The sequence below is a fragment of the Gymnoscopelus microlampas genome (assembly GCF_963454915.1).
Source record: "Gymnoscopelus microlampas genome assembly, chromosome: 13".
Taxonomy (NCBI): Eukaryota; Metazoa; Chordata; class Actinopteri; order Myctophiformes; family Myctophidae; genus Gymnoscopelus; species Gymnoscopelus microlampas.
In genome coordinates this window covers 35656518-35668886 of record NC_139950.1, presented here as the reverse complement: position 1 = coordinate 35668886, position 12369 = coordinate 35656518, and the positions used below count along the sequence as shown (strand labels likewise).

Genomic DNA, 12369 nt, shown 5'->3' with positions numbered 1-12369 from the left:
GGCACAGTGTGCAACTAAGTATATCAAGCCATTAAGTAGTGAGAAAAAGTAAGGCTGACCTCAGTTCTGTTATCAAACCACCAGTAATAGGTGACAGTCCCTGCATTGCTGGGGTGCAGCACTGTGGTGAGGTTAACTGCTTTGTTTTTGACAACCACCGAGGGAGCCAAGAGCTGGACCTGCTCCAGTCCACCTTCAGTAGCAAAACACAAAACGGCATGAACGCGTTCAGGCAGAAAGGCAGAAAAATAATGTATGTTTTAGGAAATTGAGTCGTACATAGCCATTCAATCTTGCTCATTCATGCGGCTCATTGAAATACCACTAACAATAGGTTCATCTCTCCTATTCTGCAAGCATAGCATAACATAACATCACAATAGTGCTATGATAATCATGCCATAATCATTAGATTATGACATTATGACATTAGAAGTATGCATAATATGACTACTTATACACTAGCTCACACTGGTGATTGGTGAATCCTGACTCACAGGTGACGTGGAGGTAGAAGACCACCCGGTCGGACCCCATACTGTTCCGCGCTGTAGCAGACACTTGGTAGATGCCCACCCTACTGTAGACATGCTCAATTCCGTCCTCAATAGAGCTTATGTTAGCGTAGGATATGCCCGTGCCATCACCAAAGTCCACTGTTATACTTGTCGATGAGCCGAGACCCTACAAGAACAGAATTATAACACATTATTACACTGTTGTTTCAAAAATTGCCAAAAGAGAGTGTGTGTGTAATTTATCTCCACAGCAATTAAGTTGGTGAATGTACACCTGAAGATAATATCTACAGGCAAAAGCATATCTGATATGTTGCTGCCTCTGACACTGCTACGCAATATGGCCTTTGTTACAACCACGCTCAGAGGCAGCAATAAAGGTTAATTTATACTCGCACAGCGGTGTCGTTTGCTGACAAGAACGTATCTTCGTGCTTTGAAGATCTGTTCCTGTCATAAAGTGACATGGAGTATAAGGGAGACAGCAACTGAAAAGACACACCTCAAGAAACCAGCAGGTGGAGTCAGGGAGCACGTCACAACTCCTGGCACCTTTATTGTTCTGACTAAAATGCCTAATTGACTTCTGCCTAATGATGGTTCCACTGAAAATGGGCCTGCTGTTTGGATTTTATCGACTCCACTTTGTGGTTTTATTCATCATGTTTTGTGCTGTGCAGGTTTGAATGGTGTGTGTTGAATGTTCTGCTTTGTTGTAATTTGTTTTATGTTTTACTGTAATCCCTATTTAATATCCCTATCCCTAATATCCCTATCCCTATTCAACATGGAATTCTCAAAGTTTGAAACACCATACGGGTAACAACTATTTATTTTAAAAGAAAAGTAGCACAAAATGAATACAGTACATTCGTACAAAAATAATGCATGCAAGTTATAATGCGTACTGGTCCTTAACCAATTGAACCCTAGCATCTTTGTTCCTGGGTAAACATTCAGCTAATATATTTAGTGTAGAGCAAAAACAGGAGGGAACCTAGAATAGAGTCCTTGGGAATCCTACCTGGGTATAGGGTTTAAGTGGTTTTTCAGTATTTAACCTTTTTTCCCACACATTTTCAGCTAAAAAGCATTTAGAGTTTGACAAATACATGCCAACGCAGGTCATCAGTTACTGCTTTTGATTGACCACTGGTGAGGTCAGCAAGAAAAAGGAATTAGAGAACATTATATGCATCAAGCTGTACTACCTGACATATAAAAGTAGTGATTAGAGTTTAGAGTGTATACCATTAGTGTTAATCACTATGTAAATGCTTTTACTGTAAGTGCACTGTGTGCTTAGTGAATAGAATGCTGTAGCCTGCATATCATTCTCACACAGCAGATGTGACTGAGAACTCATTATTTAGTGTTTGCTATTGCATCCCTGTACAACTTCACACTATGGCTTTCACAGTAGCGAATATACGCAGCGTGATATTAGTCTGACAACATGGAGATATGTCTATCTTATCACAATCACAATCACAATACAGTATTATATTAAAAGAAAAAAACGATTTCAGCCATCATAAAGTATTGTTTAGCATTTTGAGCAAGCCTTGTCCCAGGCTATAAACTGAAACTAGACGACCTGGCACTCAGTGACATCAACATGCCTATGGATGGTTGGCTCAACAAAGTGGCCATGACTTGACACTGAAAAAAAAGATGCAGTAAACATTGCGGTTGTGTTCGGTCAGTGGGTTTAAAGTGGAAATGGAGAAATCTGGGCGAAATTCCTTGTGGCTAAACGACTGTATAAGTGAACAGCTGCGCGCGCATACCTGGGCATTACTGTATATTCTGCCCTCTGTGAGTTTTGTGTAATTTATGTGACAAATCTCTTCCGTTCACAAATGATCCATGTGAATTTCGAAAAGTTTTAGAACTATTACTTATGTAAAAGATAACATATTTAATTATTAATATTTGTACCAGGCCATGTGTGTATTTGTGTGTGAAACAAAGGCATTAATCAGAGGGATTACATGTACCAGCACTCAGTCCTTCAGGCACGTTGTATTTATTTGGCACGGGCAGTACGCAGAACAACAAACACATTTCGGCACACAGCCTTCTTCAGCATTGAAGAAGGCTTTGTGTTTGCTGTTCTGGGAGCTGCCTGTGCCAACCAAGTACAAAGTGCCTGAAGGACATTTCCGTGAGTCCTGGTAATCCTCTGATTGTAAAGAACTTTTCTAGACTGTGCACCCGGTACAGGAATTACCAGAAGGAACTTGAGTAGTGCATTGTCTTTAACTCACAAAGGATGTAATGCCATGCGCTAATCATCAAAACGATTAGCAGACATCCAAGAGTATAGGCAATGCATGTCTTCATCTAGTCCATGCATCTGAGACACAAGCAAAGATCATTCAAAATGTTGCTTTAGTGTAGCCCAGTTTAGTTAGCTTTTATTCACTTTAAAATCAACAACTCTTCTTCCTTTGTTGAAATGTTAAAAATGTATGTATTTTGTTCGAGGGGGGGATGTCCTTGTACCACATTCTTGTAGCAGAATCATGGACCTTGTACCACATTTTCTCCCTTGCAAGAAAGCCAAAAATAGCAGATCTAACTGTACAAGCTCACAAGACATCACGTAGCAACACGTTGTGAGCTTGCATTTCGGCTATTTCTGGCAAAGAGATGTGTCGACGGAAAAAAGTACAGAGCCAACTCATTTACTAAGTCTTGAGGGTTTAAATGGTGAAAGGGTAACAGAGATTCTCAACACATGGACGTCAGGCAGACACAGACGGTATGAAAATGTTATGGTTATGAACCAGGGTGGCAATGTCGATTAAGTCGGTCGGTTCAACCACTTTGACCCGTTTGGATGTAAGTTGCAGCTCTAGGAACTGCTAGTGGGGCTTTTAGACTTGTTTTACTTATTCATGTTTGGCCAATTACGGATTACGGCTATGGAACACCAGCATATCTCTTAAGCATTCATGCTTAACACAAAACACTCAAAGGGGACTGAACACAGCTTTCAATGCACAGTCTACTAGAGTTAATTTGTCCTAACTCTGAGAGTGTACAAATGGAACCAAATGGACCCAAAAGGGTCCATTTGGTTCCATTTGTACACTCTCAGAGTTAAATTAACATACATTTTACGTGAAGTTCTACTATGTACACAATACACATTACTATTATTTTGAGGTAAGAGCAGCACCTCTTCCAGGAAAATCAGGAAAGAGACATTCTTCCCCAGAGTGGCTACCATGGTTCCCTCGCTGGTAAGAAGCTGGAGCCCCCGGGGGGCCTGACTGGGACACCTCTGTCGCCTGGGGCTGTACCTCCACAGGGTCCCCGCTGTGCAGTTGTTGGACAAAGCCCTGCGATATCTGTGACACGCACCGTTGAAGGAACACACAAAGAGAATACCCAGGTAAAGCACTGCGCACTTATGAAAAATACAGATCAGTGCACTCACGAAGAGTCAGACACAAGCGGCCCGACACACTCGCGCCCGGACACTGCACAATCTCAATCTGCTTGCCATACATTTACTGTACGTGAAAATGCATGTGCATACAGTATGTACTATACATCCCCACAGAGAGCCACCGAGAAGCACACACACACACACACACCAACACAAGCACATACTGGAGACACTTTCATGCATGGTCTCTCTCTCTCTCTCTCTCTCTCTCACACACACACACACACACACACACACACACACACACACACACACACACACACACACACACACACACACACACACACAGAAGACACTTTCATGCATGATCTCTCTCCATCTCTCTCTCACACACACACACACACACACACACACACACACACACACACACACACACACACACACACACACACATACACGCACACACACGCACGCACACACAGAGGAAATAAAAAATACAACCAATTAATTTGTAGTCACACCTCCTCAAACCTTTTTGGGGGCCAGGAATCGTTACTGGCTAATGTATAATTCTGACTGTTCCTGTACAGAATGACTGGAATCGAAAGACTGAGCTCACAGAGCTGTTTGGTATTCAAGCGCTGCCTACTTCTATTTCTACTTGTTTCCTCTGTCAACACAGATGCATTTGGTATACCCAGTGGTGTTGAGGAAACTGTCTCCAGTGACGCAGTCTCTGGATGCGGTCGATGGAACGAACCAGAAAGCTGGGGAGCAGCTCCCATCAGGCTGCCTCTGGAACCCATAGTCACTGTTTGGCATAAAAAAACAACACACAATACTGTGTCATAAAGAGCAGTCACCATTTAATATAGGAAATCAAATATATTTTTTTATCAACTTTCTGTTGCTTTAATTTTCTTCAGAATTTGGTCATTGACAAATCCCCCCCCCCCCCTCTTTCTGTGTGTGCTGGAGACCCTGTCGCTGCCAACGCACTCTGTTGGCACTGTTGTTTTGGGGAGGGTGTAGAAAACCGCGTACCTCCTCAGATACACATAGAGTCAGCTGCCACTTTGTTTCACCTGACAGCAAGGAGTTTCACTGGAAGGGCACTATCTCCCTCAGTTCCCATCCCTGCTGAAAAGGTACCCCGACCAACCAATAGGTGTCGCTGGTGCAGCTGCCGGCTTCCAACCCGTGAACACTGCCAATAGGGTTCTTTGGAGCGCCCGGAGGCACTGCTGCCAGGAAGCAAACCTAGGGCCTATGCGGTGGCGACTGAGTGCATTAAACATATACATTAATAATAACCATATCTCCTGTGGTTAGAGGGAGATATTCCTACCCAAGGCAACATGTAAAGTATTACAACCCACACCATTGGAGATTTGGACGATTGGGGCATAGCAGATGTTGTACCTATTCATGTTAATTACAGTTTTGCCTAGACAGAGTATGTGCGTCGCTGTCATCTTATTTTCATCATGGAACACCTCTCGGAGGTCTAACTCACAGCTGGAGTAGACATTTATTAGGCACTTGAGAAAAAGAGCATTGAGATTATTTGATGGGTAGCCTACAGGCCAATACAGGTCTCTGATCAGTGCTTTTGACTGACCAGTGGTGAAGTCAACAATAGGACAATTTAATAAAAGAAAAGAAATCAAGAAACACACCCCACACTATGACCAATGAGCGATGACAACGCAACTACCAAGTGGCTACCGAGAGATAACTGGGCTGGCCAGAGATGCTACATGGAAGGTGAGGCATGACTTCCTTGTCTGATGTAAGAATTAGTGCCTGGTTATCATATCACAACTGTGTGCATGTCTGCATGATAATGAAAACCTATTTTTTAGTTAATAGAGTTGATCTACACTGTTGTCCTCTTTGTATCTGGAATCATTGATGAGTTTTGAAATAACTTACAGAAATGTACAGAATGATTGACAACAAATAAAAACAATCTTAGTTTTTTTATGGATATTACAAATTCTTAAATCTTTGGGTCGTATTATTATTATTATTATTATTATTCTAAATTTAGAGCAGCCAATTATTTTTACCCCCTTTTTCTCCACAATGTAGTCGTTATGCCAATTAATTCCTATCCTATTGACTCATGCACCTGTCAGTGAGGAGCCCCCACCAGGAGTACGTAGGGCCCTCGTCCTACTCTTCCCGCCCAACACTCCCTGCTGACAGGTGCCACTCCAGCCCGTAGGAATACATGTAGTAACAGTAACAAATATCACTCTCCCCATCCGGCTTCCCTGCCCCTCAATTGTGTTCGCATAGACCCCGACAAAGCCGGAACACAGTGAATTCGAACCCACAACCTCTGTAGTGATGGTCAAGGACTTTACCACTGCGCCACCCGAGCGTCCTATCTTTGGATTGTATTTATCTATAATTTCATAACTACAGTATACTGTATATATGTGTAAAATCCCCATACTAAATGATACAAACTTACAACTACTGCAAATTTCGCCATTTATCAGAAGCACGTCCAGGGAATAAATTAACACAACTCTGCTGTCCCAAAAATATCATGTAAGTAAGGCAAAGTAGAACACCCACAAAGCTGAACCTATGCCAGTCCTCAGTCACCTCTGGGGGACACTACAAGAGGTGCTTTGACATAGAGTCTAAAAACCCCACTAGAAGCCCGACTAGAATCCCCTAGAGGCCGTGCAACCATCCACTGGGATTCATGAAGCTCAGAAAGCACAGAAAACGTCATGGCAACAGCAGTTTTCGAGATATGTTGTTTGGGGACGAAAGTGTTGGCTAGATGGACAGGCTGACTGATTGACACAGTCATCCTTAGAGCCCTGCCACTAGTGGGGATAAAAATAATTCTGTCTCTCAGGATATGTTGCACAATATCAATAGCAAACTTCTAGGGGAAAAGATCCAACTCACAACCAACTCAACATCCCCAGCTAAATATTAAAAGCCAGCACTGCCCCTGAAAATGCACTCATGGTCATTTCTCTGATTGTGATGACAGGAAAAACATACTCTGTAATTTCTTTTCATTTCCATTTACTATTGAAATACACATGGCTTCGTCCAGGTGTACAGTATATTATTCAACCATACAGTATGAGAAAAAATAGCAAATTCTCCTTTAATAACAAAAAGTAATTCTGTTCAATATTCATAAATAAGACCCCTTGATTGATAAAATAAGGTTACTTCTACATAATGGATCTTATTTCTTTCAGAAAATTATATAAAGTGCTATGGAAGGGAACTTTTCCTGGTGTCTTCCTGTGTCCCAGTTTTACTGCATAAATTCAGTCTATGGAGATCAATAACATTAGATATAATAAAGCGAACACTGTAGCCTGCAGAGGAATAGACTCACCACTCAAAGTCTGCCTCTGTGCACGGGCAGGGGTCTGACATGTGTGAGATGTGCTGATCTCTGCTTTTGACACATCGGACGTCAGCTTTCAGATTTTGGAAGATTCTCTTCACCCCCATGATACAAACTTCACCCTACAACAGCAAAGAACAGTGGGTGAAAAACTTCACCAAACTTCACCCTGTCATAAATGATGCATCATTAAAGATTAAAGATTTCAGTTGTCTGTTTTCGTTTTCTTTTGCAAAGATATCAAAGAGACCACGGTACTTTATGTGCATCATTTTGATCACATATCCAGGCTTTATTTGCCCTGGATCTGGCGAAGGTGTGATATGCACATGGTGATAAGCCCGACCTATCAGCACAAGCTAAAGAGCCACACTGGACATTTAACTGTCACCATGAGGCAACTCAATATGTCAAGCATGGATGAAACCTGGCTGTCAAACTGATGTGATTTAGATTTTACCAAAATGATGTAATATTGATGTCTGAGGACTGAGACACTGGAGTTCATTTGGGAGCAAAACAAAACACAAAAACAGCAACCTCTCACCGACGCCAGTTTTCCTGGGGCTGTTCCGCATTGTCAGTAATGCTAAGCTATTTATTAAATTAAAGTGTTGATCAAATGCTATTTTCTCGTTGTTATTGTGAATAAATAAGGCCATGGGTATGTCATAAACAAACCATCACCCAGCATTTATTTTCCTTTGAACGTCTTTAGAGGCAGAAGTTCTAAGACAACTGAATGGTGCATTATTTTAAGGACATCTCTGTCTGAAAATAGTAACTCTCTATGAAAATAATGATAGGTCTCAAACAGAATCACAACATTATCAACAGTGAAATGCTACGTTATTATGCTATTCTTACTTCATTGTTTAGCTGCCATGTCTGGTAATCTTTGGGAGTACACCTTCGACTGAAAATAGAACCGAAGTCGATTTTGACAAGCTGCCACTCAGAGCGATGACTGAAGTGGCCGAATATTCTGTAGAGACACAAGGAAAGAAAGAAAATGTTGATTACTTGACTCACAAGGACTCCTATAGACCAGTGGTTCTCTTTTTCATGCCAAATTTATATGTATTTGGTCGTGGACCTCCAACTGAAAAGATGTTGTACCAAGGACCCCATACAAAATTTGTGTTGTTTCAAAAATATATATTTTCCCCCAAATCTTTCAAAATTCTTTGAACATAGCTAATCTACAAGCTCACAAAATGTTGGTGCCCCCATTGGCTGGTGCCCCAGGTCACTCGCCCCCTACGGCCTATAATCCGGCCCTGAGCACATTGCTGCTCTTCATTCATACATAATAAATGAAACAATGCTGCGGTCATGTCTAAATTTCTCAGGGGTGTGATATAAATAACAAAACTAACTACTTTTGACTTGGTTGTGTCTTACGTCATTATGAGGGTGTCCTCGCCGGGCTCCCCTAACACCCCATCCACGTAGAGGGGGGAGGAGGTGAAGCTGTATCTGTTCCAACTTCTGCCTTCATCAAAACTCAGCCTGATGGGAGAAGAGTGGGCAGAAATCCCAGAGGAGACCAGTCACAAATCAAACAAAAGCAAAATCTGACTTTTCGAGTTGCAAGGTGTCTATTCTGTTTTCTTTGCCTTCTTCATCCAATTCAGGGTAACAGAGTTGGTGGGTGGTAGCGGTGGTGTGTGTGTGTGTGTGGGGGGGAGGGGTGCATGCAATGGACTGAACGTAGGAGGAAACACTGGACAGGTGCCAGTCCATCACGTGGCCACCCTAGGCAGTCAATCACTCACATTCAAACCTATGGGAAATGTACTCTAGGTTCATCCAATTCACCTGCTTTCAACGTGAAAATGTTTTGCACCGGTTTGCAATGTTTCTCTAGCTGAACGATACGTCTACTCCCTACGGTGCAAAACGTTTTGCAACAGACTGATACAGTACATTTGCTCCTGTTTGGTGAGTGTGCCGCGGTGTAACCAGAAGAAACAGTGATGTACCTGAATGACTGTAAATATTTGGGAAATTATTAATTTACCTTTACAAAACATTACTTCCATAAACACTCACTATCCCATTTTTCTGACACCCACTTCCAAAACTCAAAGTAGTAAGTATCATTCTAATATACATTATTCAGTTGCATTCTAATAATTCTAATTCTAAGGTATCTCATTCAATGTAGTTTATTCATTAGCGTTGTAATGTTCGGTATACATTTCTCATATTCCATTCAGATTGGCTATGATTGGCTTCCAAAGTTTGTGGGGGTGGCCGTTTTGCACAAAATGCCACACATCATGAATGCAGCTCACGATTGCTGGGAAACTTTGCACTCACATTCCCACTAAGCCAAGGAAGAACCTCCATTCCAATTCTTTCAAATCTTCTCATGGTGGCGCTACAACAGCCCACTTCACGTTTTAGCCTATAACTCTTGAACCGGAGGTTGTACAATCAACATATTTTTTCCCCTGGATTCCTTGGATCATGACGCAATTCAAAGGCCCTGTTTGTGCCAGATTCCATTCCAAGTGGCTGGGTTTGCGGGCCCTGGGGTAGGCAACCCGGCCTGGCAGAGACCTGTGCTCCGAGGAGCACACTTTTCAAGTTTAGTATCATTCTAATGTAGTTTCAGGAGCATTCTAATGTAGCTTATTTATTAGCAGAGTTAGGGTTATCTGATGTAGTTTATTCAGTGGGGAGCTGATGGCTGAGTGGTTAAGGCACATACCACACATGCTCTGTTGCCTTAACATTGTGTCCCGGGTTTGATTCTCGTAATAAAGGCAAAACGCTCAAAACTAATCTTTTTTAAAAAGGTAGTTTATTCAGTAGGATTATAGTCTAATACAGTATTAATTCAGTACCATTCAAATGTAGTTTATTCAGTAGGATTCTAATGTAGCTTATATAACCTGGTTCACTGCCATAGTGACAACTGGTACCAACGTGTTGCAACAGGGCGTTTAATGCATCGTAGTTTTAAAATAAAAAGTTTCGTATTGGAGCAGGCTGAAGCAACTCTGAATTACATGGGTAGGGTGAGTGATGTTAGATTTGTAACACCTGGCATGAGCCAAACTAATTAGACTCTGGGCTGGGTGTGACAACACACCCAAAGATGTAAGGAACACAAGTGAGCAAGAGGTACGCACAACTCACAGAGTCATCGATCACATATAATGTTGTCAAAGTAAAAAATAAAGGTGGTTTTGAGCCAGAGGATGGGAAAGAGTGAGAGATAGAGAGGAAGACACGATGATCAAGAACTTCCCACAAAATCCTGTGGAGCTCAAGGCACTTTACAACGAGTACTATGTCCATTTCAAAGAAAGCCAAGGAGATGGAGAAGAGTGGGGCACCTCTGCAAACTACTGGAGGTATGGATAGAGTTTGGTTGCAAGTTTTACCAGGTCAAGCTTCCTCAGGGACTGCATTTGATCTAATAAATGAATGCACACAGGATAAATCTGCCAATACACACACTCAGGTAGTCTCTTTCAAGTTTGTTCGATCAAATCTTGTTTTTAACACATGGCACCAAAGGGGCCTGCCATCTAGAACAGGGCTGGTCTGTATGAGCGTCCGTGTGTGTGTGTGTGTGTGTGTGTGTGTGTGCGTACTGTATGTATGTGTGTCCCAAGGAAAGTAGATAAATCACAGTGAACTACGCAGCTAAGCCAGTGTTGCCAAGTCTGCTCATTATAAGCGACTTTGGGCTTGAATTTCTGTAAAGTTGCTTGTACTGTAAATATTGGTGGTTGCGTTTTTTTGGCCTTGTTACCAAAGTGTAGCTGCTTATTTGGGCTTGCTTCCAAATGTTGTGTAAATCAGTAGTTCTCAAACATTTTCATGTCAAGGACCCCCAAATTAATGTGTATTTAGATTAAAAACAAATTAAGGCAAAATTAGTTGGTGTGCTCATGTGGCTTAGTCTCTTCTTATGGCCTTGTTTTCGTAGACTGCTTGTTTCTCTTACAAAATCTGGCACCTCTGTACACAAAGCTCACGTCAGCATCTTAGCTCATTGCTGATGTGTAGCCATTATTCAAGAGACACGTTACAATGGTTCTCAAACCTTTTCAAGTCAAGGACCCCATCTGAAAATGTTTTGTGCCAGGGACCCCCAGAAGAGAAGATTTATGTTCTTCATTGTTTTTATGTATTTTCTCTTGTGCAGCACTTTGGAAACCGTGTGTTTGTAATATGTGCTATATAAATACAGTGGATTGGATTGGATGTTTTGGGAAAAAAAATAGCAGATGTACTAGCTCGCAGTTAACTTGTAGATCTGCTATTTTTGAATAGTCAACATATAAATGGATAATATGGTTAAAATGATTGTGACGCTACTTTAGCTGCCTGGGGACTAGCCCCTTTCGGGACCCTGTTTACCTTTTTTGTATAGGGAAGGCGGTATCCAGGGTCCCTTGACACTCAAACCACTCTCTAGTCTAGATGACATTTTGCAGAACCAACTTAAAATGTGTTATGAACCATATACTTGTTGTCCACGAACCAGTGACTGAACACCATAATACCAGACGGTAGGCCTACAGTTGACATGAAGCTGTCAACAGCCTGCAAGTCTCCTACAAAATCACAGCTTATATAAATGTTCAATTTGCCACTTGTTTGTTGATTGCCCTTCTGTTTCTGTTCTGTTTGTCTTAGCCCGGTGGCACACTTGAACTATTTATTACAGATATTCTGTTGGAAACCTGTAATTTCATGCTACAGTGAATTGTTCTTGCACATAAAGTGTGCTTAATTAGGAATGTTTCCACAAACACAGTGGCAGACATTATTATATTCATATGTATTAACAGCACCATATGCGCACTCGCTCCATCGTAGAACGGTGCGCACCATATGCGAACTGACAGGTTGTTGGATGCTTGGACATTGGAGTTGGAAAGCTCCTTTATATACCAAAGCAAGAAATGCAAATAAAATACTGTATAGTATTGCTGTTTAGTCCTAGACCTGAAATCAGTAGCCATTATAATGTTACCCATCATGATTTGTGTGCTGTGATTACATACTATGACATTCTTGCCTTTCAGCGT

At 41.7% G+C, this 12369-nt stretch overlaps 1 pseudogene across 1 annotated transcript in view; it reads right to left on the bottom strand.

The window, feature by feature from the left end:
- Window positions 1-12369, bottom strand: part of LOC311058637 (VPS10 domain-containing receptor SorCS1-like) — a 51680-nt pseudogene that overhangs the window by 12518 nt on the left and 26793 nt on the right. The window contains exons 14-20 of the transcript XR_014602913.1: window positions 8717-8824; window positions 8180-8297; window positions 7301-7434; window positions 4616-4729; window positions 3706-3877; window positions 498-684; window positions 60-193 (exon numbers count right to left, since the gene is read on the bottom strand). The product of XR_014602913.1 is annotated as a VPS10 domain-containing receptor SorCS1-like (transcript). The remainder of the gene's footprint in view (window positions 1-59; window positions 194-497; window positions 685-3705; window positions 3878-4615; window positions 4730-7300; window positions 7435-8179; window positions 8298-8716; window positions 8825-12369) is intronic.